This window comes from Camelus dromedarius, chromosome 22 (genome assembly GCF_036321535.1).
Source record: "Camelus dromedarius isolate mCamDro1 chromosome 22, mCamDro1.pat, whole genome shotgun sequence".
In the NCBI taxonomy this organism is placed as follows: domain Eukaryota; kingdom Metazoa; phylum Chordata; class Mammalia; order Artiodactyla; family Camelidae; genus Camelus; species Camelus dromedarius.
In genome coordinates, this window is record NC_087457.1 from 22,888,842 (window position 1) to 22,894,841 (window position 6,000).

Here is a 6,000-nt window from a genome sequence, read left to right on the forward strand (position 1 = left end):
AACCTGGGAGAAATTTTTCCCATTAACTGTGCCCTTCCACCTTGCATAGTTTTTGGCTCATAGGAAATGCTCAATATATGGTATGAGGTGGATAAAAATTAAACAAGGTCCCAACAGCAAGGAGTGTTTGCTATACATGCCTTTTATTTACCATTTAACAAAAAAACATAAGCCTAACTATACACCCTGTATAAATGGCTTGGTTCAACATACGGGGTCTAGGTGGAGGAGCCAATACAAGTGTGTTTCTCTTGGTAAGTAGAAAATGTTACCCTTTGTAACACATTTCTCCAATCACTTCTACTCTCACCAGCAAGCGAGACTTCCAAAATCCTCATCTGAATTGTAGACTATTAAGTTAGGTTAGTAGAAATGTACAAATATGGCTTAATTCTACAATGTGCCTAAGAATGAGATGACTATTGTGTAGACGTTTAAATGTATAACAGAAAACGGACTCTTCATAGCACAAGGAGATTTAACTGGTAGTTATTCAGGTAAATACAACTCAGTAAACATGACACAGAGGTAGGGGAACTGAGTGAGCCATGAATGAATGTCATCTCTTGGACTGCTTGAATCTATACTGGCTTCCATTTCTGATCCACGAAGCTAGCCAAGGGAACTGTTTTAATAGGACATGCAGTTTTGACTTGGTATCATTAATTGTTACCAACCATCAAAACAATCTACAAGATAAACATAAAAGAGAATTTCTCATTTGTCACTGAACACTGCTAAGCACATCATATGACCTGCTTATCTGAAATAAGATGAGAAAATACTGGCTTTTCCTTCAGAACTGGTACCCATGTAAGTGATGCCTGAGTTAAATATTACCAAGTTTCCAATGCAGAAAAAGCATAGAAAAGCCACCAACTAACAAACATGAACATTGCCATAAACATCAACTAAGCTATATGTTATTTACACAAGAATATATTTTTACACCTCTCCTTCCTACTCTTTTGATAAATGTGACACTCTCCCAGAGGGACTCCTTCCACAATGCCAATGTTGGACCCAAAATGTCCTGAAAGGTTTTAGTTAACTGCAGAGGATCAGGGTAATCATGAATGACTGGCCCTCAGACTAAGGACTATCTTTTCTTTGTATTGAACTTAAAGATAAACTGACATGTTATAGATATTTTAAAGTATTTAAAAGCATGATGAAGCAACTGAATGGTGTTAAACCCTCCTTCCATGGCACTTTATCTAGAAGATGGATCTGTTCCCAGCTGTTTTCTTCCCAGTCTCCACTCTTCCTTTTGCTGTGTGCACACAGTGGGAGGCTAGCCCGGCCTGCCCTTCTGCTCAACACAGCTCTTACTGAAATGTGGAATCAGTACAACTTCAGGCAAAATTATACTGCCTGGAAGTGGTTTCCTCACAACCACTTTGCTCTTTCCAGATTACGACTCACACTTCATCTTCCTTCACTGCCCAAAAAGAATCTATTCAACCCCATTAAAAAAAGGTAAATAGGTTTCCTTAAAAGAAACTTCAATTGACTTTAAAACTATCTTTACATAATTTTTACAACTTCACAATGAAATAAAACTTTCAGGTTAGACTAAAGATGGTTATACCTGTGTACGTATATATATATATACACACACACGTGTAACTGAATCACTTTATTGTATACCTGAAACATTGTAAATCTACTATACTTCCATTAAAAAAATCAAATCACACAATAAAAAATAAAGGTAGGATTGTTATTTTTTTTCCCACTTTTACTCATATAAGTAATGTGCACACAAAAACACTCATTAATTAGATCTGGGCCTATTAGCAAAACTCAAACACAGCTTATCTTTAAGTAAATACATTTTTATTTCTCGTCAACATGGAGCTTAAATTGAAAGCTAAGGAAAATCTATTAGTTTTATGGAACAAATAAGGTTGTTTTGGAATCAAAGATTTATATGCAAATATGTACTCCTAAATGATTAAAAGCTATTTACTTAAGCAAAACACTGCTAGGTTCAATCTTATTTACACTCCAAATTTGTTGAGCAAACTCTTTTTTTCTCTTGGTTGTGTAAAAGACACCAGGGGAGTCAACAAATGGCAAATTTGCTTATAGTATATATGAAAATGAAGTTTTATTGTATCCATCTACATAGTAAAGATTAGCCCCCAAATCTTTCAGCCCTGAAATGGAAAAGTCTTTTTCATCTTGAGCCAAGTGAACAAGAAAAAGTCATTCATTTATATAATGAATAACTATCCATATAAAAGAGTAGTAACTGCTGATTTCAAAGAATATTGTAGTCATTAAAAAAAAAAAAAAACTACCATGAGGATAATCTTTTACAAAATTTGTTTAGAAATAAGTTTTTAGAAGTTGCCAGCAAAACTCAGTTCTTGGTTATACTGGGCTGTCCCAAGCCAAGTATAGAGAACCGTGCTCAAAGTAGGCTTTTCTGAATGACATTTTAGGCTGGCTAAGGTCACACCAAACATCCAATTCTTCTTTTCCTGCTGGGCAGGATCACTCATTCTTGGTCACTCTCTGCCTCTTGTGGAGGCCACAAGTCACTGCTGCCAAAGTACCTGCCAGCGAAGTGGTGGTGGTCGCCTCTCATAGGCTCACCTGCCTCCAGAGAGTCTGGACCTGTTACCAAGTGCCTCCAAACACACCCAGCAAGTACCAAGCTCCTCCTCACGGCTCATATGTGGTCCCAAGGCGTATTCTTAGGCTCTAAAAGATGGGGAGTGAAAGGCAGGGACTCCTCATCCAGGCTGCTACGGAGAGCACTTTTAGGGAGGTCTTTAAACATCCTCAGGGTCTATTTAAGTTTCCATAGTGTGGAAAGATAACCCAAGTCTGAGAAATCAGGAAGACTTTTTTTTCCCTTCTTTAATAGTTTTATCTATGAGTAGTGTTGAAAATTAATTTGGGAAAAATTTTAAACTGCATATACATCTGACCAGACATCAGGAAAAGACTCATATCAACAATTCAGTATGAAACTACAATAATGAATATAAGAATTGTGACAAAACAATAGCACAAATGAACTACTAAAGACACATAAATTGTGAGCCTAGTTTATATAATCACAGAACAGATCTGAAAGACTCACTGTCTGAGATTTAAAACTTTCTGTTCTGACTTCAAAGAACATTGTTCCTAATGTTACATACCATGTGCAACTATCTCTCAACAACAATGCACTCTGCTTTGCAACAGTCTCTGTTCCAGGATATGGAGGTTCTTATAATGGATTTGCAAAGAATTCTGAATTTTGGAAGGAAATTCCTTTAAAAGTCATCTTGTGCCACTGTCATATATAATTCTTAGGCTATGACCCAGAAGTGTTAAAATTTTTGTTTTTGAGAAAGTCAACAGATTTGGCTAAAGTATAAAACTTCTATAAGTCAAAACCATTATAAACATGTGCTAAGTGTTTGTCTTTATAAGACAAAGACAAAATGGGGGGGGGTGGGGAATATCTGCATTATGACAGGCAAAAGTTTTACTATCAATCCATAGAAGGCTCTTATGAATTAACAGACAAATACTAATATCCCAGGAGAAAAATTCAGCACGACATTCAATCAAAAGGGAATTAAAAAATGGAAAATAACTAGAGATTTTTTATATTCAACATCACTTGTTATCAAAGAAATGAAATTAAAATACTGAGATAGTGCTGCTCACCTATATGACTGACAAGAATTATTTTCCCTTTTAAGGATGATTTCCCTTATTTACAAAATTACAGTGATACAGATATTCTCAGAGTGGGAACAAACTTTGGTAAAACATTTTTTGGAAAGCAGTGGTCAATCTCTATCAAGAGATCTTTGAACCATCAACTGTATTCCAGAGGACTCCATCCTAAGGAAATATGCACTGCAGATAAAGTTTTATAAAGAATATTTGTTGCATCAGTATATACTTAATAATAGTAGTTGGAAATAAATGTAAAGTTCACCTATAAGGAAATGGCTAAATAAATTGTTATATCTGTACAATGTAATATTATATAGCCACTAATATTATGTAGAACCATAATGACATGGGAACTTTTTCATATGTTAAGTGGAAAAAAATCAGCATGCAACAATACAACTACAGTTATACAGTTTTATATAAACTACATAATTGTAATAAATAAATCCATTTGTAACATACTAAGAAGTATAAAGAAAACATTGTGAATATCTTTGGATGGTGGCGTTATTTAACTCATACACTTCTTCTGGTTCTACCAATTTTTATACAGCAAGAATGCATTACTTTGAAATCGTAACAAACAAGGCCAACAGAACAAGGCTATTAAGTGACATGCTTTTTAAATGCTAAGGTCTAATAACTGCAGTTTCATTTCCAAGAAATACTGAAAGAAATCTGGAATTTTATAATCCTATGAATTATTGATATGTAAGTTAAAGATGCAGGTCTTCCTCAGCACTATTTGCTCCACATAATGCTGATTTTAAAAAATAGGTGGAAAAGTTGGTGCAAGTTAAATAATTGTATTATTTTAAACAAAATTCCACTCCTAAGCATTTTTTAAAGGGTAAGTAAGTACTTCTAATCATTTCTTTGCATAACTTTCCTTATGGAACATTGTACTTGAGAAAAAAAAATCAATAAAAGCTCTTTATACATTGTAAAGCACTATACAAACAAGGCATCATTGTTTCAGTTTAAGTTGTCCATCATTTCCTGCCCTAATTATCCCTGAAAAAGAAGTTTGTCTACAGAATTGCAATTCCAACCGTGCAGTTCTTTTTAGGGTTAACCACACACTGTTATCAGAGTGTATCTCAACTCCTTAAGGAGGTCATAGGTTCCCAGGAAGCAGTGACTATTTTTTTTTTAATTCCTCTTGCTCTTAGATTGTCTTCCTCCTCCCCTCCACTCTCAACATCTCCACCCCCACCCTCCAGCCCAAGGCTGAAGATTTAGTGTGAAGGTGATTGAATTCCTATCACCTGGCAAAACAAAAACGCTTTCATCTCCCCTGTTTTGCCTAAGACTTTATTCAAACAAACAAAACACACTGATTTCCTTTCCTAGTACACCGACTACTTTAAAGAAATAGTAGTTAATAGAGCATGTGAAACTTCGTACAACCTAAATGAAGAATTAATCTCTTCATTCCTACTTCAAAGTAATTTAGTCCAAGTCAAAATCAACAACAACGAAAACTTAGTAGAAAATACGTCTGGGAAAGAAGACGAAGATTTATTTAAGGTAAGTAAACACACTAAGTCCACTAATTACTACAGAGTAATCAATCAGGTGACTTTAGTTGAGAGCGGATTTTTCTAAAGAGCTAGAAAAAGCACCAGCGAACCGCAGGAAGTAACAAGACACGGACGAGAGGGCCTTGGGAATTGCAGCAACCCCATTAATGCCATATTTTCAGCCCTGCCTGCTTATGCTGAGAATGGGCCCAGGCGAACCGCCCAGCGGGAAGGCTGACTGCTGGGCCCAGGCGGGTCAAGTGTCCGGTGGGCGGCTTCCGGCTGAGGGTACATGTTTACATGTTTGTCAGTTTGCGTAACTGACTCTAAACCCCTTCGGTCACTTTCAAGGTGACAGCTACGAGAACCGCATCGGTCCCTTCCGCACGCGCTGCGCTGCCCCCACGTGACACCTACCCTCCGCAGCCTCTCCATCTCTTCCCCAACTTTGGCACCCAAGGTCCCAGAATACCCGCCCCCTCCCTTAAAGACAGTCCAGTCACTGTGTGACTGTCGCGTTCACCCTGTCCTCTCCCCACCCTGACCCAAGATCCCACCGCACACAGGCTGGGCAGGGGCAATCGACTCAACTCCGCACTTACCCGCAGCGCCTCCAAGCCAACCTGGATCTTTCTGGGGAGCCAAGACGCAGAGCAGGCCGACATGCGCTCCGAGCCCGGGCGCCCTTTGGACCCTCGGCAGCGGAGCGCCAGGCCCACCCCTGAGGCCCGGGGTGCAAGCAATGCCAGCCCGGCAGCGCCCGCACCTGGGGTGATGGCTCGTCCCC

General features: G+C 38.2%; 1 protein-coding gene across 3 annotated transcripts in view; it reads right to left on the bottom strand.

Moving 5' to 3' along the window:
• MTUS1 (microtubule associated scaffold protein 1) overlaps nt 1-6,000 on the bottom strand; it is a 129,308-nt gene extending 123,308 nt beyond the window's left edge. For 2 of the 3 annotated variants that reach the window (XM_031440244.2, XM_031440241.2), the window contains exon 1: nt 5,816-5,999. The gene's annotated coding sequence lies outside the window, so the exon portion shown is untranslated. Of the gene's footprint in view, nt 1-5,815 lie in introns of all 3 variants that reach the window. The other variant, XM_031440245.2, reaches the window with a different exon arrangement.